Source organism: Podarcis erhardii (genome assembly GCF_964252035.2).
Source record: "Podarcis erhardii genome assembly, chromosome: 18".
Lineage (NCBI taxonomy): Eukaryota > Metazoa > Chordata > Lepidosauria > Squamata > Lacertidae > Podarcis > Podarcis erhardii.
In genome coordinates, this window is record NC_138516.1 from 442,665 (window position 1) to 465,128 (window position 22,464).

The following is a 22,464-nucleotide window of genomic DNA, read 5'->3' on the forward strand; positions in this document are numbered from 1 at the left end:
AACAATTCTTAGGGAAACTGGCAACATTTTGTTGCATTCTGGGAATAAGAAGCAAACCTCTCTTTAAAGGTGCCCTTGGGCTGCCAAATGTATTTTGGAATGCTTAGCATTAAATATACCCTCCTCCCCTCCCAGAACTCTCAGCCAGTGAAGAATCTCTGAGTGTTGCTTTCCTGAGGGGTGGCCAGCTGACTCCTCCGGGATGTCCTGGCATCCGCTTCTGTGGGCGAAAACTATGCAGTGCATGTAGTTCCAACCTTAGGGGCTCCCAAACACAACTTTCTGGAAACATTGCTGGTCACAGCTGGGAGATGTCAGCCAGTAGCCACCTCTAGCTCTGGGTAGGGAGGCCCTTTTGACCCCACATCCTGGAAGGATGTGCTTGCCCACAAAGGAAAGTAGCCATGGGGCTTGGCTGAGCTGGGGAACATGGCCTGCCAGGGCCAAGATCTCCGTCCAGGTCTCTCAAAGTGGCCACCTTTGTGCTGCCTGCTTCCATCACTCCAGAAGTACCAAGGTGGCATCTGCCTGGAAGGCTTTGTGGTTTTGTGTGTGTGAAGTCTTGCAACAAGCGGAAAGGAGAGCGCTCAGTGTCCTACTCTTGGTCAGAAGGCACAGCTTCTCGGAGAGGCACATGAGCACACACACACACCCTTCCATTAAAGCAGCAACTCAGAAGCAGTGTCTTAAATTGGCTGGGCACTCCTGTCAGAGAGGACCCCACCACTAGCCCTTGCTTAAACCTTCCTCTATTTCCCCCTTTCTGTAATGTGGGTCAGGGTTATGTTACCCCCATATTGCAGAGGGAAGGGCTGAACCCACAGCCACCTAGCGACAGAACCAAGATCAGAACTGGGGGCTTCCTGATGTAGCAGAGCAGAGAAAAACTTAAGGAAGCATTTTTGTAAAAAGCACATGCCTAATTTGAAGGGCTGTTGTGTCTTTGCAGGTTTTCAAAACCCAGCGACAAGTAGGCCACTGGAAGCCTAGTTCTCCTCCCCACCCTTCAAACATCCTGATCAATATGGATCTCTGGTGCCTCAGTGATGGTTCCAGTTTGAAGCTGCAGAGCTTTCTTATCAGAGTGGTGGGGGGAAGAAGCAGTGCCTGGATCCCTCACTCCCAAAAGACGTGTCCTGATTTCAGTCAGCCTTTTCCCATGGCGCTGTCTCCAAAGCATAAATCTGAGGCTGGCTCTTGCATGGATTTATGCAAATCCTCCTCTAACTTCTCAGTCTGCTGCCTTTGTTCCTTACTGGGTGTTGGCAGACATTGGCTGCCTCCCCCACCCCACCCCCAGGCATGGAAAATAAGCACAGAGTTGTCTTACTTTCCTTTGTTTTTATAGTGACTGGATAAAGATTCAGTCTGATATTCAGTCTGGATAAATATTCAGACTGATATTCTTGTAAAGAAGCTGGTAAAATGCGGACTTGACTATGCTACCACTCAGTGGATTTGTAACTGGCTGACTGACCGAACCCAAAGGGTGCTCATCAATGGGTCCTCTTCATCCTGGAGAAGAGTGACTAGTGGGGTGCCACAGGGTTCTGTCTTGGGCCCGGTCTTATTCAACATCTTTATCAATGACTTGGATGATGGACTCAAGGGCATCCTGATCAAATTTGCAGATGACACCAAACTGGGAGGGGTGGCTAACACCCCAGAGGACAGGATCACACTTCAAAACGACCTTGACAGATTAGAGAACTGGGCCAAAACAAACAAGATGAATTTTAACAGGGAGAAATGTAAAGTATTGCACTTGGACAAAAAAAATGAGAGGCACAAATACAAGATGGGTGAGACCTAGCTTGAGAGCAGTACATGTGAAAAGGATCTAGGAGTCTTGGTTGACCACAAACTTGACATGAGCCAACAGTGTGACGCGGCAGCTATAAAAGCCAATGCAATTCTGGGCTACATCAATAGGAGTATTGCATCTAGATCAAGGGAAGTAATAGTGCCACTGTATTCTGCTCTGGTCAGACCTCACCTGGAGTACTGTGTCCAGTTCTGGGCACCACAGTTCAAGAAGGACACTGACAAACTGGAACGTGTCCAGAGGAGGGCAACCAAAATGGTCAAAGGCCTGGAAACGATGCCTTATGAGGAACGGCTAAGGGAGCTGGGCATGTTTAGCCTGGAGAAGAGGAGGTTAAGGGGTGATATGATAGCCATGTTCAAATATATAAAAGGATGTCACATAGAGGAGGGAGAAAGGTTGTTTTCTGCTGCTCCAGAGAAGCGGACACGGAGCAATGGATCCAAACTACAAGAAAGAAGATTCCACCTAAACATTAGGAAGAACTTCCTGACAGTAAGAGCTGTTTGACAGTGGAATTTGCTGCCAAGGAGTGTGGTGGAGTCTCCTTCTTTGGAGGTCTTTAAGCAGAGGCTTGACAACCATATGTCAGGAGTGCTCTGATGGTGTTTCCTGCTTCATCTTGTTTGTTTTGGCCCAGTTCTCTAATCTGTCAAGGTCATTTTGAAGTGTGATCCTGTCCTCTGGGGTGCTAGCCACCCCTCCCAGTTTGGTGTCATCTGCAAATTTGATCAGTATGCCCTTGAGTCCATCAGCCAAGTCGTTGATAAAGATGTTGAATAAGACCGGGCCCAAGACAGAACCCTGTGGCACCCCACTAGTCACTCTTCTCCAGGATGAAGAGGAACCATTGATGAGCACCCTTTGGGTTCGGTCAGTCAGCCAGTTACAAATCCACTGAGTGGTAGCATAGTCAAGACCGCATTTTACCAGCTTCTTTACAAGAATATCATGGGGAACCTTGTCAAATGCCTTGCTGAAATCAAGGTAGGCTACATCCACTGCGTTCCCTTCATCTACCAGGCTTGTAATTCTGTCAAAAAACGAGATCAGGTTAGTCTGACATGACTTATTTTTCAGAAATCCATGCTGACTATTCGTGATCACAGCATTCCTTTCTAGGTGCTCACAGACCTCCTCCAGTTCTTGCAGTCTGCGTAACAGACCTCAGGACGCGGGTAGCACTGTGGTTTAAACCACAGAGCCTAGGACTTGCTGATCAGAAAGTCGGCGGTTCGAATCCCCGCGACGGGGTGAGCTCCCGTTGCTCGGTCCCTGCTCCTGCCAACCTAGCAGTTCGAAAGTACGTCAAAGTGCAAGAAGATAAATAGGTACCGCTCCGACGGCTAGGTAAACGGCATTTCTGTGCGCTGCTCTGGTTCGCCAGAAGCAGCTTAGTCATGCTGGCCACATGACCCGGAAGCTGTATGCCGGCTCCCTCGGGCAATAAATTGAGATGAGCGCCGCAACCCCAGAGTCGGTCACGACTGGACCTAATGGTCAGGGGTCCCTTTACCATTACCTTTACTTTATTTACATATAAACACACACAGAGCACTGGAACACAGTAACACAAACATCCTGTCTCCAATCTCTTCCCACACTGTGGAGTCAAAACATACACCGTCATGTGATAGACAACAATCCCATGACTGCAATCATGAAGCAGGAATTCTAACAAGGTCCTTAGCCCTTGGATGAGAATACCAAGCGTGGGGTGGGGGGCAGACACCGTTCCTTCCACGCTCACTGAATCATGGGTCAGTGAGGGGGGAGGGTTGGCATCCTGAGACTAAGGACCCCACATGCCAAGACAGTGGGAATCCAGGGCCCAGACTTAAGAGGGGCAGAACCGTGACCTCCCTGCCAATTTAGATACAGTGACTGAACTGGAGGCCCCTCGACTGACTTCAGGTCCAGTGTTGGACCATTTCGATCGGATACTCCCTGCTGATGTGGATAGATTCCTCCAAGTTGGTAGGCCCACCACCTGCCTCCTTGATCCGTGCCCATCTTGGCTGATTAGGGAGTGTCCAGATGTTGCGCGGACCCCCCTGGTTGAAATTATCAATTTGTCCCTTGGTACGGGGACATTCCCAGGGGAACTGAAGGAAGCAGTAGTGTGTCCACTTAAAGAAAACTTCATTAGATCCCTTAGACCTATCCAATTACCGCCCAGTTTCAAATCTTCCATATCTGGGTAAGGTAATTGAGAGAGCGGTTGCTGAACAGCTTGGTAGGTTTCTGGAGGAAACATCAGCTTTAGATTCATTTCAGTCCGGATTCCATCCTGGTTTTGGGACCGAGACGGCTCTGGTCGCCCTAACAGACAATTGGATCGAGGCGGGTCAGGACTGCTGATCCTTTTAGATTTGTCAGCAGCCTTTACATGGTCGATCATGATCTTCTGGACCACTGCCTCGCAGACGTGGGGATACAGGGCATAGCCCATAACTGGCTGTGCTCTTTTATCTCTGGTCGGGGACAGAGGGTAGCACTAGGGAGGGAAATGTTGTTGCGTCACTCCTTGGTGTCTGGAGTGCCGCAGGGTGCAATCCTCTCCCCGATGCTTTTTAACATCTTTATGCGCCCCCTTGCCCAGACTGTTCGGAGCTTTGGGCTGGGCTGTCACCAATATGCTGGTGACACTCAGCTCTATCTGCTGATGGATGGCCACACTGACTCGGCCCCAGACACACTGACCAGATGCTTGGAAGCTGTGGCTGGATGGTTTCGTGGGAGCCGATTGAAACTAAATCCTTCGAAGACAGAGGTCCTATGGCTGGGTCGGGATGGCATGGGGATGAGGGACCAACTTCCCTCTCTCTCTTTTTTTTTTTTTTAAATAATATTTATTACTTTTAAACCTTACAAAAGAGAGAAAAGAAAAGAAAAAAAAGAAAAAGAAAAAGAAAGAAAAAACAATACAGTACAATATATAAACAATACACAACACAACATTAACACACTAAACAAAACGAGAGCAAAAACAATTCAAAGAACACACATCATACCATCTCAATACCCTCTCTTTCATTCCCTTGTTTCATCGACCTCCTCTCACCTCCCTTTTTGTATTCCATTTCTATTAATTATTTCAGCAAGTCCTTTCCATCTTTCTCTATTTTCTGTCATATCTTAACATATTTTAGCCTTATTTTCCATTAATACTATAATACTTAATTCCTTATAACATTTCTACTAAAGCCATATAATTTCAGTCCAACATTTTTCTAACACTCATTAATTTTACATTATTTCCATAAATAAACTTTAAACTTTTTCCAATCTTCTTCCACCATCTCTTCTCCCTGGTCTCGGATTCTGCCAGTCATTTCCGTCAATTCCATATAGTCCATCAACCTGGTGATCTTCTGCCCGAGGCTCTTAACTCTTTTCCAAGTCCCTTCTGCAAGTCTTCTTCATATTTATACATGCACTTTACTTTGTCTTCTACTGATCTTGTTCTTACAGTGGTGCCCCGCAAGACGAACGCCTCGCAAGACGGAAAACCCGCTAGACGAAAGGGTTTTCCATTTTGGAGGCGCTTTGCAAAACGAATTTCCCTATGGGCTTCCTTCGCAAGACAAAAGCCCATAGGGAAATCTCCGGGACAGCGGGGAAGCGCAGCGCGTCTTCCCCACTATCCTCGGACCTCCTCCGAAGGCTGGCGGTGGGGCGGAGAGACCTCCTCCCGCCGCCAGCCTTCGGAAGGCTGCTCCGAAGGCTGGCGGCGGGAGGAGGGCTCTCCGCCCCACCGGCAGCCTTCGGAAGGCTGCTCCGAAGGCTGGCGGCGGGAGGAGGGCTCTCCGCCCCACCGGCAGCCTTCGGAAGGCTGCTCCGAAGGCTGGCGGCGGGAGGAAGTCTCTCCGCCCCACCGGCAGCCTTCGGAAGGCTGCTCCGAAGGCTGGCGGCGGGAGGAGGTCTCTCTGCCCCACCGGCAGCCTTCGGAAGGCTGCTCCGAAGGCTGGCGGTGAGGCGGAGAGCCCTCCTCCCGCCGCCAGCCTTGGGATGGCTGCTCCGAAGGCTGGCGGTGGGAGGAGGGTTTTCCTTCCCACCGCCAACTTTCAGAATGCTGTTCTGAATGTTGGCGTGGGGAGGAAAAACCCTCCTCAAACCGCAAGCCCCGGGAACAGAGGAGAAGCGCTGCGCGCCTTCCCCTCTGTTCCCGTACCTGTCCTGAAGGCTTGCGGTGGGGAGAAAAGCCCTTCTCCGCACCGCCAGCCTGGCAAGCGGTCTCCATAGGAACGCATTAATTGATTTTCAATGCATTCCTATGGGAAACCGTGCTTCGCAAGACGAAAAACTCGCAATAAGAAAAAACTTGCGGAACGAATTAATTTCGTCTTGCGAGGCACCACTGTATTTTCCTTCCTTTGATGCTGAAGAGTAGATCTCGGGGAAATTCCCACCTAGCAATGTTTTTATTCCTTCTCGACAGGTCAGCCAAATCTCCATAGTTAAAACTAAGATCCAAAAGATATTTCAGGACGTATTTCAAAGTTCCTCCAAATCTGGAGGTCCCCACAACTCCAGTCTCCTCCTGACCCAAGTCCAGGTCCCAAAGGTCAGTAGATCCCTGCATGAAGGGATCTATCCAACTTTCCTTCTCCAGTCCAAGCAGGGCTCCAATCCTCAAAATATGACTTTCTCTAAATTCAATCATAAAAGGCATCAACTTATAGTCATCAAATTGCATCTGTAAGGCTGGGGCTCTCTCCCTCTGCACTTGTACTACTTTAGGTACAACAACAACTTTCTCCCCTGCCTTCTCCACAATTTGCCATGTCAAAGTAGATCCCTGTATCGATTCCTGAATAGTTTCTGTATTGATATTCACTTTTTGTCCCAAGTTATCAATTTTTATAGTCATCACATCCGTCTTCTTATTGAGCTGTTCCAGTGAATCATTTATCTTACATAATGCAACCACTAAGGCTTCTTCTGTCAACATTCTTAACGATCCAAGGTCAGTACCAGATTCTCACAGTTTTTTATCTTGCAGCTGGAAATTCCCCCAGCTCAGCTCATGTAACAATTTCAAAGGCTTCCTCTAGGGGGAAACAATTTCTATTTGTATCAATCCTTTTAAGCACAGTTCAAGCAATAAAGTTAGTTCAATTTTCGGTTACTTTTACTCCTTTTTAAACGCAGAAGGAGACAATGGAAACAATGTATTTCTCTTATTTAACTAGCTGTCAACGAACGATCTATTCACAGTCAATGAGCATTTCCAAAATGTCAGTCTTACTAGCAGCCCGTTTCCAGGTTCAGGGCGGTGGTAATTTGACTTTCTTCACTCTCTCCTGCAGGCTTACATGATCCAAAATTTCCCCCCTTTTCTCCTGCTTCCAAGGGGGGTTTAATGATTTTAACCGATGGAAGTTTAATCCTTTACGAAAGGCTTTCCAAGACTTTAACTTGCAGCCTCTTTGCTTCAGTCTATTTACAAAAGGGGAAGGCGGACTTCCTGTTTGAAAACTTCCCGTTTCAGTGCCAAATTAAGACGTTTAAAAATCCAATTTTCCGTTCTACTCACGGGTAGTTGTTTTAAGATCAAATTGTCCACAGGAAAAAGTCAGCGCTCTCCGGCAACAGCAATGCGGCTTCACTCCGTGAAAGAAGCAGTCAATTCGAAGCACCGCACCACTCACCCCACGTCTCATGAGACCAGGGCCCTGCAGGATCTGATTTCTTTCTGCAGGGCCTGTAAGACAGAGTTGTTCCGCCTGGCCTTTGGCTTGGAGCCAATTAGATTCCCTCCCTCTCTTTCTTTTTTCCTTTCCTTCTCCTCCTGCAATGAGGCTACATTTTAATATGTTAATGTTTCAATATTTTAATTTTGTTTTTAAGTTGTAATCATTCAACTTGTTTTTATTATTGCTTATAAGCCGCTCTGAGCCCGGCCTTGGCTGGGGAGGGCGGGGTATAAATAATAATAATAATAATAATTAGAAGCCTGGCGAAAGGTGGATTTTGGGGAGCAGCTAAGTCCCCCTTGAGAAAAGAAAGTAAGCTCATTGGTCCTGTTCCAGAGCCACAGGCATGGCTGTGGCCTGCCAGCCTGCCTGCTGAGGGTGCAGCTGTGGGCCAGATGGGCACCTGCATGCAGGCGCAGGGGGGGCTCTGTGTCCCATGGGGACTCCTGCATCTTTTGCATGCTGGAAACTGGCACCTCCTGTTTCAAAGGCTGAGAAAGGAGGTGTCTCTGCCCTCCTCCCACACAGACTGGCAGCTGCCTATTCCCAAAATGGTACGAGTGAGGTGGATGGAACAGTGGAAGCAGCACCTCTAAGGGGTCTTTGGGGCCTCTGCTCAGGTGATGGTGGGAGAGATGCTCTTGAGAGTGGGGGCCCAAAGGCATGGCTGGGTGCTACCAGAGTCGTGGAAAGAAGCCTACATTACACTTATACCGAAAACAGAATCGGAGAAAACACAGCTTAAGAACTACCGTCCCATATCTTTACTTAATGTGGATTACAAAATTTTTGCCGAAATTATGGCTAAAAGATTAAAAAAGGTATTGGTAGAAGAAATTCATAAAGATCAAGCGGGCTTTCTCCCGGGGAGACATTTGTCAGATAACACAAGGAATATAATTAACATTTTAGAAAAATTACAAGTGAATATTAACACTAAAGCAGTTTTGATATTTGTGGACGCGGAGAAAGCCTTTGATAATATTTCTTGGAGTTTCACGAAGAAAAATCTACAGGGAATGGGGGTAGGCCAAGGTTTTGAAAACGGTATAGGTGCAATTTATTCAGAACAAAGAGCTAAATTAATTGTGAACAATGTACTTACAGAAAAGTTTAAGATTGAGAAAGGAACACGACAGAGTTGCCCAATCTCTCCATTGCTTTTTATATCGGTCCTGGAGGTTCTGCTCAATATGATTAGAAAGGACCAATTGGTTAAAGATATACAACACGGAGCTAAACAGTATAAATTGAAAGCTTTTGCTGATGATTCGGTTTTGACATTACAGGAGCCAGAATCCAGTACTAAAAGAGTATTGCAATTAATTCAAGAATTTGGTCAGGTTGCGGCATTTAAGTTGAACAAGCTGAAAACTAAGGTGTTAGAGAAAAATTTAACAGTGATTGAGAAAGAGAGGTTTCAGAAGGAGACAGGATAACATTGGTTAAGAAAGTGAAATACCTAGGTATTTATATGACTGCTAAGAATGTGAATTTATTTAAAGATAATTATGAAAAATGTTGGATGGAAGTGAAAAAAGATTTAGAAATATGGTCAAAATTGAAGTTATCACTGCTGGGCCGAATTGCTGCGATAAAGATGAATGTATTGCCTAGGATGCTGTTTTTGTTTCAAACATTGCAAATTCTGGACAAGATGGACTGTTTCAAGAAATGGCACAGAGATATTTCTAGATTTGTCTGGCAGGGCAAGAAACCTCGAATAAAACTTAAGATTTTAACTGATGCCAAAGAAAGAGGTGGATTTGCCCTGCCAGATCTCAAACTTTATTATGAATCAGCTGCATTTTGCTGGCTGAAACAATGGCTGCTTCTTGAAAACACGGACATTTTGGATTTAGAAGGTTTTAATAATGTTTTTGGATGGCATGCATACTTGTGGTATGACAAGTTCAAAGCACATAAAGCGTTTAAAAACCATATTGTCAGGAAAGCACTGTTTAATGTCTGGATGAGATATAAGGACTTGCTTGAAAATAAAACTCCAAGGTGGCTGTCACCAATGGAGGCTAAGGCTCTGAAAAAACTCAATATGGAGGCAAATTGGCCGAAATATTGGGAAATTTTGGAACAAGAAGGAGATAGATTAAAACTGCAGAGCTTTGACAGATTAAAAAATAAAGTACGAGATTGGCTTCATTATTATCAAATAAGGGAGGTTTATAACTTGGATAAGAAAATTGGCTTTCAGGTGGAAAAATCAAAATTGGAAACAGAATTGTTAGATCCTAAAACTAAGAATTTATCAAGACTGTATAACTTGCTGTTGAAATGGAATACACAAGATGAAATGGTTAAATCTGTTATGATTAAATGGGCACAAGATGTTGGACATAATATTATGATGGCTGACTGGGAAAAGTTATGGACCACAGGCATGAAGTTTACGGCATGTAATGCCTTAAGAGAGAATATAATGAAAATGATTTACAGGTGGTACATGACACCAGTCAAGCTTGCAAAAAATTATCATCTGCCCGATAATAAATGTTGGAAATGTAAAGAGGTTGAAGGTACATTCTTTCACCTTTGGTGGACGTGCCCAAAGATTAAGACCTTTTGGGAGATGATCTATAATGAAATGAAAAAGGTATTTAAATATACCTTCCAGAAGAAACCAGAGGCCTTTCTCTTGGGCATGGTCGGCTAATTGGTGCTAAAGGAGGATAGAACTTTCTTTATGTACGCCACAACAGCAGCAAGAATACTCATTGCAAAGTATTGGAAAATACAAGATCTACCCACCCGGGAAGAATGGCAGGCGAAGGTGATGGAATATATGGAACTGGCTGAGATGACTGGCAGAATCCGGGACCAAGGAGAAGAGTCAGTGGAAGAAGATTGGAAAAAATTTAAAGTTTATCTTCAAAAATATTGTAAAATTAAGGATTGTTAGAAAGATGTTGGAAAAAGAAAATTATGTGGTTTTGGCAGAAATGATATAAAGGATTAAGTAAAAATGAATTGATGAAAGAGAGAACGTAAAATTACAGTGTATTAAAACAAATTATTAAGATAAAAACAAGGTTGGAAGGATTTGCTGAAATAACAATTTGAATTAGAATACAAAAATGGGAGGTGTGAGGAGGTCAAGGAAATAAGTAAAGGAAGAAAGCTATGTAAAGGTTCGATTTGTTCTTTATCTTTTTTAAGTGATTGTGTTTTTTCTGTCTTTTTTATTTTTCTTTTTTCTCTTTTTTTCTTTTTATAACCTTTAAAATTTTGAATAAATATTATTATTATTTTTTAAAAAAGGCATGGCTGGGTGCTAGATGGCTCACGGATTCAGAGAAGTCACCCAGGGGGAGACCCTTGAGGGACACCATTGAATTGGTACTTTGTGCTCTGTGAAGGAAGGAGACTCTTTGCCATTTGGGATTGCGTGCCAAAGCCTGGGTTGCAAAATGGTTGGTTTTTGCTTTAGCAGTGGAGAAAGGATTCTGAGCAACGGTTTGCAAGCACTACGCTGAAAGGAGAGCTTGCAATCTCTATCACATTTGCCCTTCCAACAACCTGGTGAGGTAGACCATTAACCAACATCTCCACTTGGCCCATGAAGAAAAGGAGGCTGCCCCATGCACAGCATCCAGGTCCCACTTGCTCCCGGGAGAGCAGGCTGGGGATCAAAGCCTCTCAGAGAGGAAACAGGGTGAGGTTCACAAGTAACTCAGAGCTCTTTCTCATGGCTAGCAGGGCAACATTAGGGAAATTGCCATGCTGAAGTACAGTGGTACCTTGGGTTACATACGCTTCAGGTTACATACGCTTCAGGTTACAGACTCCACTAACCCAGAAATAGTACCTTGCATAGGCGCCGACTCCATGGGGCCTGAGGGGGCCCGAGCCCCCTCAAAAATTCGTTTGGGGGGGCTCTGCCCCCCCAATAATTTAAGAAAATTATTACCGTATTTTTCCTTCTATAACACACAGGAAGCGGCTGCTTTCCGGCATTCTGCCTCAGGGTCTTACTGCCCACCCTTCTCTGTTTCGTTGCTGTGTTTGCTCAAACGGAACAAAGAGCAGGGAAAGCCCCTCCCCTCCAGGCAGAGGGAAAGCAGAGTGTCTCTGTGCTCCATGCAGGAGGGAGAGAGAGAGAGCGAGAGAAAGCGCGCGAGCTGGCTGGCTTGGGTGGGTAGGTGAGGGAAAACTTTTGCCTTCCTTTCCTCCCTCCTCCTGTTATACCCCTCTCCTGCATTCTTAGCCAGCTGCTTCTCTGCACACCCCTCTCCTGCTCCTTGTCCCTTCTGTGTTTTTCCTTCCCTCCCCACTTAAAATGTGGTTAAAAAGCATGGATCCACATGGATCCTCAGGATCTTTGCATTGGGTCAGCCCAAATTCACCATCAGATCACATAGCATGTCCATGGCTACAGCCTGCCCCCCCCCAAAATCACGCACCCACTGTTGCCTGGGGCTGCAATGGTGCAAAAATGTGGTTAAAAAGCATGGATCCACATGGATCCTAAGGATCTTTGCATTGGGTCAGCCCAAATTCACCATCAGATCACATAGCATGTCCATGGCTACAGCCTGCCCCCCCCCAAAATCACGCACCCACTGTTGCCTGGGGCTGCAATGGTGCAAAAACGTGGTTACAAAACATGGATCCACATGGATCCTCAGGATCTTTGCATTGGGTCAGCCCAAATTCACCATCAGATCACATAGCATGTCCATGGCTACAGCCTGTCCCCCCAAAATCACGCACCCACTGTTGCCTGGGGCTGCAATGGTGCAAAAATGTGGTTAAAAAGCATGGATCCACATGGATCCTAAGGATGTTTGCATTGGGTCAGCCCAAATTCACCATCAGATCACATACCATGTCCATGGCTACAGCCTGCCCCCCCAAAATCACGCACCCACTGTTGCCTGGGGCTGCAATGGTGCAAAAACGTGGTTACAAAACATGGATCCACATGGATCCTCAGGATTTTTGCACTGGGTCACCCCAAATTCACCATCAGATCACATGTCTGTGGCCACAGCATGAAGCACAAAAATGATACATCCACTGTTTCATTCAGAATGTTTTTTTCCCTTGTTTTCCTCCTCTAAAAACGATGTGCATGTTATGGTCAGGTGCGTGTTATAGAGCGAAAAATACGGTAGTTATATTATGCTTTGTAAAATCACAAAATTATGTTGGTATTTTTTATTTTCCTTGTTTGATGATAGTTACCTTTTAAAATACATTCAGTAATGAGTTAAAACAAATAATTATTACGGTAGTAAAAGAGGCGGTGCGAGTAGTTTTGCTCGGTGCGTGCGACTGGCCCAGCCCCTCTTTCCTTTTCCTCTCTTCTGCTCTCCCGCCGGGTGCCTGAGGGAGAGTTACTTAGCGGTTCTGAGGAGCCGCTGTTGTTTCGGCAGGGAAAAAACCGCCGCCCGCGAACCGCCGAGCTCCCTGTCTCTTTCCAGCCTCCCTCTCTCTCTCTCTCTCTCGCTATGGCCAAGGAGGAGGAGAAGCCCTTCAGCCAGTCTATGGCCAAGTTGCGGAGGTTCATCTACAACCCCAACAGCGGCGAGTTCCTGGGGCAAACGGCCAAGAGCTGGGGTGAGGAGGGAGGGCGAGCGAGCGCGCGGGGAAGGGAGGGGAGGGGGCGGCCGGCACGAGGGGCGGTGGGAGGCGAGGCGCAGCGGGCACTTGCCTTGCCCACCACGCATCTCTCTCCTTCTCGGTCTCTCTCCCTCCCTCAGCTGGCGAGGGGGCCACGAGGCGGGCGGCAGCAGCAGCAACGGGCCAGGAGCGGATCTTATAAAACTTCCCGGGGCAGGACCCCGATATGGGCCCCCCCAATATTTTTTATAAGTCGGCGCCCCTGGTACCTTGGGTTAAGAACTTTGCTTCAGGATGAGAACAGAAATTGTGCGGCGGCGGCAGCAGGAGGCCCCATTAGCTAAAGTGGTGCTTCAGGTTAAGAACAGTTTCAGGTTAAGAACGGACCTCCGGAACAAATTAAGTACTTAACCTGAGGTACCACTGTACTGTATTTGTTTTGTCAGAAGAGGTAAACTGCAGATAAACACTTTAAAAATAGCCTTCCATAAAGCTTAGGCAGTCATGGCCAGAAGTCAATTTGATGTTCTCAGCTGAGCCATCCATCCCATCCCTCCCCTCCCCTTCTTTGCAGCACTTTCACCTGATGTGATGCCTTCACTGCTGCTCTAAGCGGAGATTTGAAAGAGATATCGAGTGAATATGAAATCTAGTCTGTTTCCATCTCCCCCACTTCCAAGACACTTACACTCGCTGGTCTCTTCCCAGACTTCTTGTTTTTCAGAATACATTTTTTTAAAAAGACATAATACTTGGACAAAAGCATAGGTCGAGGGAGCTTCTGGGTCATGTGGCCAGCATGACTAAGCCGCTTCTGGCAAACCAGAGCAGCGCACGGAAACGCCGTTTACCTTCCCGCCAGAGCGGTACCTATTTATCTACGTGCACTTTCATAGAATCCTAGAATCATAGAGTTGGAAGAGACCACAAGGGCCATCGAGTCCAACCCCCTGCCAAGCAGGAAACACCATCAGAGCACTCCTGACATATGGTTGTCAAGCCTCTGCTTAAAGACCTCCAAAGAAGGAGACTCCACCACACTCCTTGGCAGCAAATTCCACTGTCAAACAGCTCTTACTGTCAGGAAGTTCTTCCTAATGTTTAGGTGGAATCTTCTTTCTTGTAGTTTGGATCCATTGCTCCGTGTCCGCTTCTCTGGAGCAGCAGAAAACAACCTTTCTCCCTCCTCTATGTGACATCCATCACATAGGAGTCACATCAATACATCAATAGGAGTATTGCATCTAGATCAAGGGAAGTAATAGTGCCACTGTATTCTGCTCTGGTCAGACCTCACCTGGAGTACTGTGATTCTATTCTATGATTCTATGATTCTGTTGCTTGGGTGTCCCATTGCTGAGAAGTTCCCTTTTAATTTGTAAGCCTGGAAAGAGACATATGGTTGTCAAGACTCTGCTTAAAGACCTCCAAAGAAGGAGACTTCTTAATATGGAATCTAAATGGCCAAGATATGGCGAAATTTTAGAGCAAGATAGTGGGAAAATTAAACTACAGAGTTTTGAGAAATTGAAGTCTAAAGTAAGAGATTGGCTTCACTATTACCAAATAATGGAGGTATTTAAACAAGACAGGAAAATTGGCTTCCAGCTGGAGAGATCAAAACTAGAAACAGAACTGTTAGAACCCAATACTAAGAATCTATCAAGAATGTATAACTTGCTGTTGAAGTGGATTACACTAGATGAGACAGTTAAATCAGCTATGATTAAGTGGGCACAAGACTTTGGTTATGACATTATGTTTGCTGACTGGGAACAGTTATTGACCACCGGTATAAAATTCACGGCATGCAATGCCTTAAGAGAAAATATTATGAAAATGATTTACAGGTGGTACATGACCCCGGTCAAGCTTGCAAAAATTGATCATCTGCCCAATAACAAATGCTGGAAATGTAATGTGACTGAAGGTACCTTCTATCACCTTTGGTGGACTTGCCCGAGGATTAAGGCCTTCTGGGAAATGATTTATAATGAAATTAAGAAGGTACTTAAATGTACTTTTCATAAGAAACCAGAGGCATTTCTCCTGGGCATGGTCGGCCAACTGGTGTCAAGGAAGGATAGAACGTTTTTTATGTACGCTACTACAGCAGCAAGGATTCTCTTAGCAAAGTATTGGAAGACACAAGAACTACCTACGCTGGAAGAATGGCAGGCGAAGGTGATCGACTATATGGGTTTGGCGGAGATGACCGGCAGAATCCGTGATCAAGAAAAAGAGACGGTGGAAGAAGATTGGAAGAAATTTAAAGTATATCTTAAGAACTATTGCAAAATTAATGAGGTCTAAAATGTCAGGGGAAAGGAAAATATAGAATTACAGCTGTAACCGATTAAGTTTGAGAATGAAATTAAAATAAGAAAATGTTATTATTGGATTGACGTGAGGAGTTGTTGGAAAAAAGTTTAAAACAGGATGCAGAAAAGGGGAGGTAAGGGGAAGTCCGGGAAGTAAGGTTAATGAAAAAGAGGTTTTGAAATTATACATGTTTATATGTTTTTGTATGTTTCTTTGTGTGTTGTTCTGTTCATAATTTGTGCTGGAAAATCAATAAAAAATTATTATAAAAAAAAACAAAGAAGGAGACTCCACCACACTCCTTGGCAGCAAATTCCATTGTCAAACAGCTCTTACTGTCAGGAAGTTCTTCCTAATGTTTAGGTGGAATCTTTTTTCTTGTAGTTTGGAACCTTTGCTCCGTGTCCGCTTCTCTGGAGCAGCAGAAAACAACCTTTCTCCCTCCTCTCTGTGCCATCCTTTTATATATTTGAACATGGCGTGATATTTGAACAAGGGGTGATATTTGAACAAGGATATTTGTTCAGGATATTTGAACAAGGGGTGATATTTGAACATATCACCCCTTAACCTCCTCTTCTCCAGGCTAAACATGCCCAGCTCCCTTAGCCATTCCTCATAAGGCATCGTTTCCAGGCCTTTGACCATTTTGGTTGCCCTCCTCTGGACACATTCCAGTTTGTCAGTGTCCTTCTTGAACTGTGGTGCCCAGAACTGGACACAGTACTCCAGGTGAGGTCTGACCAGAGCAGAATACAGTGGCACTATTACTTCCCTTGATCTAGATGCTATACTCCTATCGATGCAGCCCAGAATTGCATTGGCTTTTTTAGCTGCCGCGTCACACTGTTGGCTCATGTCAAGTTTGTGGTCAACCAAGACTCCTAGATACTTTTCACATGTACTGCTCTCAAGCCAGGTGTCCCCCATCTTGTATTTGTGCCTCTCATTTTTTTTGCCCAAGTGCAATACTTTACATTTCTCCCTGTTAAAATTCATCTAGTTTGTTTTGGCCCAGTTCTCTAATCTGTCAAGGTCGTTTTGAAGTGTGATCCTGTCCTCTGGGGTGCTAGCCACCCCTCCCAGTTTGGTGTCATCTGCAAATTTGATCAGTATGCCCTTGAGTCCATCAGCCAAGTCGTTGATAAAGATGTTGAATAAGACCGGGCCCAAGACAGAACCCTGTGGCACCCCACTAGTCACTCTTCTCCAGGATGAAGAGGAACCATTGATGAGCACCCTTTGGGTTCGGTCAGTCAGCCAGTTACAAATCCACTGAGTGGTAGCATAGTCAAGACCGCATTTTACCAGCTTCTTTACAAGAATATCATGGGGCACCTTGTCAAATTTTCCAGGATGAAGAGGAACCATTGATGAGCACCCTTTAGTGCTCCTGAAGGTAGGAGTCTATCAATTGATGAAGATGATCATGATTAGGGATACAATCTATTTCAGAGAAACAGACCAGACAAGAAAGGAGGAGGTGTGGCGTTATATGTCAGGGATGTGTATTCCTGTGAAGAGATCCAAGATTTAGAACCTCAAAGCCAAAGTGAGAGCATTTGGGTCAAAATTAAGGGAGAGAAGAATAACAGGGACCTCATTGTGGGAGTTTACTATAGTTCCCCAAGCCAAACGGAGGACATAGATGATGCCTTCCTGGAACAGATGGCCAAGCATGCAAAAGGAAGGGAGATAGTAGTAATGGGGGACTTCAATTACCCGGATATTTGTTGGATGTCAAACTCAGCCAAGAGCATAAGGTCAAACAGATTCCTCACTGGCCTTGCAGACAACTTCGTTGTCCAGAAAGTGGGAGAAGCAACAAGAGGAACAGCCATTTTAGATCTGGTCCTAACCAATGTTGATGACCTGGTTAGTGGGGTAGAAGTGGAAGGATCATTAGGCGCGAGTGATCATGCTCTTCTGAAGTTTACTATACAGCGGAAAGGAGCAGCTAAGCATACTAGGACTCAATTTCTTGACTTTAAGAAAGTCAATTTCTTGACTTTAAGAAAGCCGACTTCATAAAACTTAGGGAAGTGCTGGGTGAGATCCCATGGACAGTAATACTAAAAGGAATTCATGATGGCTAAAGGGAATACTAAAAGGGTTCATGATGGCTGGGAGTTTGTTAAGAGGGAGATAGTAAAAGCACAACTTCAGGCAATACCAATGAGACGGAAACATGGAAGGTGCCTAAAGAAGCCAGGGTGGCTATCTAAAGAACTTTTAACTGAGTTAAGATTAAAAAACGATGTGTACAAAAAATGGAAAAGGGGGGAAACCACCAAAGAGGAATTCAAACAAATAGCCAGCACGTGTAGACACAAAGTCAGAAAAGCTAAAGCACAGAATGAACTCAGGCTTGCTAGAGAAGTTAAAAGCAACAAAAAAGGCTTTTATGGGTATGTTCGTAGCAAAAGGAAGAACAAAGAAACAGTGGGGTCACTCAGAGGAGAAGATGGTGAAATGCAAACAGGGGACACAGAAAGGCCTGAACTCCTCAATGCCTTCTTTGCCTCAGTCTTCTCCAATAAAGAAAACAATGCCCGACCTGAAGAATTTGGAGCAAATGATTCAGCAGAGGAAACACAGCCCAGAATAACTAAGAAGATAGTACAAGAATACTTGGCTAGTCTAGATGTATTCAAGTCTCCAGGGCCAGATGAACTGCATCCAAGAGTATTAAAAGAACTGGCAGATGTGATCACAGAAGCACTGGCAGTCATCTTTGAGAATTCCTTTTTTAAAAATAATAATAATAATATTTATTCAAATTTTAAAGATTACAAAAAGAAAATTAGAAAAAGCAAAAAAATAAAAATAAATAAAATACAGAAAATAAAATACAAACTGTTAAAAAAAAGAAAAAAAAGAAAAAACAGCTGTCTCTCTTGACTTCCGGGTTAGCGCCATCGCTGAATGACGGATTCCCTCCGAGCTCCGGAGGGAATCGGCTTAGCAGGGGTCGGGTCCTGCCGCGGCGGCGACGCGGGGACCCTAAAAAACCACAGGCGCGGAAGGCTGTGGACCTGGTGACTCGGCGGGCACCATTTGCGCCCCCCGACCTGCGAAGGAGCCTTTTTAAAGGCTCCGGAACGGGGGATGGGGAGCGGCGTGGTACTGAGAGTCCTCTGCTTCCCCTGCTGAGTGAAGCCACATGCCATGGACGGACAGCGCTGACTTTTTCCTGGGAACATTCGGACTAAAAGCAACAACCCGTGAGTAATACGGAAATTGGACTTCTAAAAGGCAAAGTTTTATTGAATTTGACACGATCGGGGAAGACGCAAAAAGGAAGTCCGTCTTCCCTTTCTTGTAAACAATCTGGAGCAAGGACTAAATAAGTAAGGTCGAGAGAATATCTCCTTTTTATTGGACTAAACTATTAACTACATGGATTGACAGTATAAGTAATCGTGCTGGAGGATAAGAGCTAACTTTGAGAGCTAAAGTCCCCCCCCCCCGGGATCCGGGAGTGATCCGTGAGAGGAGCCTGCTGAGGAGACATAGAAGACTTTGACAGCTGTCAAATTAGCTGTCAAAGTGGGGAAAAACAGAGAACTTTGTTTCTGATGTTTTTGCTGGTTACATTTGCTACAATATAGTGATAAATTGTTGAAAATAAAGAAGAAATTGAAACAAGTTAACTGGACTGTTGGGCTGGAAGAGTAAGGAATACTTAATAACCAGAATCCCTCTAGAGGGGGTTCAGGGACACTACAAGAATGGAAATAGGCCGGAAAATACTAGCTGATGAGGTTGCCTTTCTCGTGAGAAAATTGGTAGAGCAAAGTCATGTTTTGTCTACAGTCCAGGCAGCTGAACAAGAAAGGAAACTTGAGAAACCTAAGGAAGTGGAGAAAGAGATATTGGTTGAACAGGAGCAGCAGGAAGGAGGGGCTGAAATGCTGCAGAAGGCAAAGGAGAGCCGGAGGCCTGTCAAGATGGATATAAAAGAAAAAAAGGACTGGGTGATGAAAATTTGGATTGAATTGAAGAAGGAGGAATGGAAAGACCTCCTTTTGTGGAGATCTGAAGATTTTGGGACATTTGGACCTAAAAGGATTAAGAAACAAGTTCTGAGTCCCTCCTTTAAATATGGAGGCCCGGCTGGAAGGAACATGGATATCTTTGGGATAGAGCCCTTCCGAGATTTGGTGGTTAATACAAAGGACTATCAAAAAAAACGGCAGATAGGAACTGAGAGAGAATTAAGAGCCTCTGATGTGAGGAATCCAGGCTGATACCAGATGGACTAATAGATAATGATTTAGGGATTGAAACCGGGAAAGGGAGGGTGGGGTCTGGGAATCCGAAGGGTGTACAAATAAATTTTGATTTTTTCTAATGTTTCTTCTTTTTTGCTTTGTTATCAATACAAAGATGGGGAATCCGTGGAAGGGAAACAGGGTCGATCTTAGTAAAAGTCTTTAAGCACAATGACCAATGTTTATAAGTTGAAATTTGATACATAAATTGTATTAAGTATAATTAATAAATCAGGGTTAAAAAATTAGGGATAAGAACATGTTGAACTAATATTCGTACATGGAATACAAGAAAGGGAGGCGAGGGGAAGTCGCGGAAAAAAGTTACTGAAAATCAGGATTATAAATGAGGAATATTCTTTTTTCTTTTTAATTTTTGTCTTTTTTTCTGTCTTTTCTTTTTTTTCTCTTTATATTTTCTCTGGAAGGTTGTTTTTGGTTTTTTGTATATTATGTGAAACTACAATAAATATCATTTAAAAAAAGAAAGAAAGAAAAAACAGCTCGAACCTTTACATAACTTTCTTTCCTTTGCTTATTTCCTTGACCTCCTCACACCTCCCTTTTTCGTATTCTAGTTCAATTGGACATTTCAGCAAATCCTTTCCAGCTTTGTTTTTATCCTAATAATTTATCTTAATATACTGTAATTTTACATTCTCGTCTTTCACCAATTAAAAAAATCAATTTTTACCTAATCCTTTATATCATTTCTGCTAAAACCACATTACTTCATTCCAACATTCTTCTAACATTCCTGGATTTTACAATGTTTCTGTAGATAAACTTTAAATTTTTTCCAATCTTCTTCCACCAACTCTTCACCTTGGTCTCGGATTCTGCCAGTCATCTCCGCCAGTTCCATATAGTCCATCACTTTCATCTGCCATTCTTCCCGGGTGGGTAAATCTTGTGTCTTCCAATACTTTGCGATGAGTATTCTTGCTGCTGTTGTTGCATACATAAAAAAAGTTCTGTCCTTCTTTGGCACCAATTGGCCGACCATGCCCAGGAGAAAGGCCTCTGGTTTCTTCAGAAAGGTATATTTAAATACCTTTTTCATTTCATTATAAATCATCTCCCAGAAGGTCTTAATCCTTGGGCACATCCACCAAAGGTGAAAGAATGTACCTTCAGTCTCTTTACATTTCCAACATTTGTTATCGGGCAAATGATAGATTTTTGCAAGCTTGACTGGTGTTATGTACCACCTGTATATCATTTTCATTATATTCTCTCTTAAGGCATTACATGCCATAAACTTGATACCTATGGTCCATAACTGTTCCCAGTCAGCAATCATAATGTTATGTCCAACATCTTGTGCCCATTTTATCATAGCAGATTTCACCGTTTCATCCTGAGTATTCCATTTCAACAGCAAGTTATACATTCTTGACAAGTTCTTAGTTTTAGGATCTAACAGTTGTTTCCAATTTTGATTTCTCCACCTGAAAACCAATTTTCTTATCCAAATTATAAGCTTCCATTATTTGATAATAATGAAGCCAATCCCGTACTTTGTTTTTTAGTTTTTCAAAACTCTGCAGCTTTAATCTGTCTCCTTCTTGTTCCAATATTTCCCAATATTTCGGCTTCCATATTGAGCTTTTTCAGAGCCTTTGCTTCCATTGGTGACAACCACCTTGGAGTTTTGTTTTCAAGCAAATCCTTAGATCTTGTCCAGACATTAAACAATGCTTTCCTGACAACATGGTTTTTAAACGCTTTATGTGCTTTGGCCTTATCATACCACAAGTATGCATGCCAACCAAATACGTTGCTAAACCCTTCCAAATCCAATACATCAGTGTTTTCAAGAAGTAGCCATTCCTTCAGCCAACAAAATTCGGCTGACTCATAATAAAGCTTAAGGTCTGGCAGGGCAAATCCACCTCTTTCTTTAGCATCAGTTAATATTTTAAATTTTATTTGGGGCTTCTTGCCCTGCCACACAAATCTAGAAATATCTTTCTGCCACTTCTTGAAACATTCCATTTTGTCCAAAATTTGCAATGTTTGAAACAAACAAAAAAAAAACATCCTTGGCAATGCATTCATTTTTATCGCAGCAATTCGGCCTAGCAATGATAACTTCAAATTTGTCCATATTTCTAAATCCTTTTTCACTTCCGTCCAACATTTTTCATAATTATCTTTAAATAAGTTCACATTCTTAGCAGTCATGTAAACCCCTAGGTATTTCACTTTCTTAACCAATGTTAATCCTGTCTCCTTCTGAAACTTCTCTCTCTCAATTGCTGTTAGATTTCTCTCTAAAACCATAGTTTTCAACTTATTCAACTTAAAACCTGCTACCTGACCAAATTCTTGAATCAATTCCAATACTCTTTTAGTACTAGATTCTGGCTCCTGTAATGTCAATACCAAATCATCAGCGAATGCTTTCAATTTGTATTGTTTGGCTCCGACTTGTATACCTTTAACCAATTGGTCCTTTCTAATCATATTTAGCAAAACCTCCAGGACCGATATAAAAAGCAATGGGGAGATTGGGCACCCCTGTCGTGTTCCTTTCCCAATCTTAAACTCTTCTGTAAGTACATTGTTCACAATTAATTTAGCTTTTTGTTCTGAATAGATTGCACCTATACTGTTTTCAAAACCTTGGCCTACCCCCATTCCCTGTAAATTTTTCTTCATGAAACCCCAAGAAATATTGTCAAAGGCTTTCTCCGCGTCCACAAATATCAAAACTGCTTTAGTATTGATCTTCACTTGTAGTTTTTCTAAAATGTTAATT

General features: G+C 43.9%; 1 protein-coding gene and 1 long non-coding RNA gene across 2 annotated transcripts in view; both read right to left on the reverse strand.

Moving 5' to 3' along the window:
- LINGO3 (leucine rich repeat and Ig domain containing 3) overlaps window positions 1-22,464 on the reverse strand; it is a 63,165-nt gene that overhangs the window by 37,092 nt on the left and 3,609 nt on the right. The gene's annotated exons all lie outside the window — the stretch shown is intronic.
- Window positions 4,741-7,481, reverse strand: LOC309332780. The gene is made up of 2 exons (XR_014152332.1): window positions 6,187-7,481; window positions 4,741-5,292 (listed from the first exon to the last, which is right to left on the reverse strand). It is a non-coding gene; the product is annotated as an uncharacterized lncRNA (long non-coding RNA).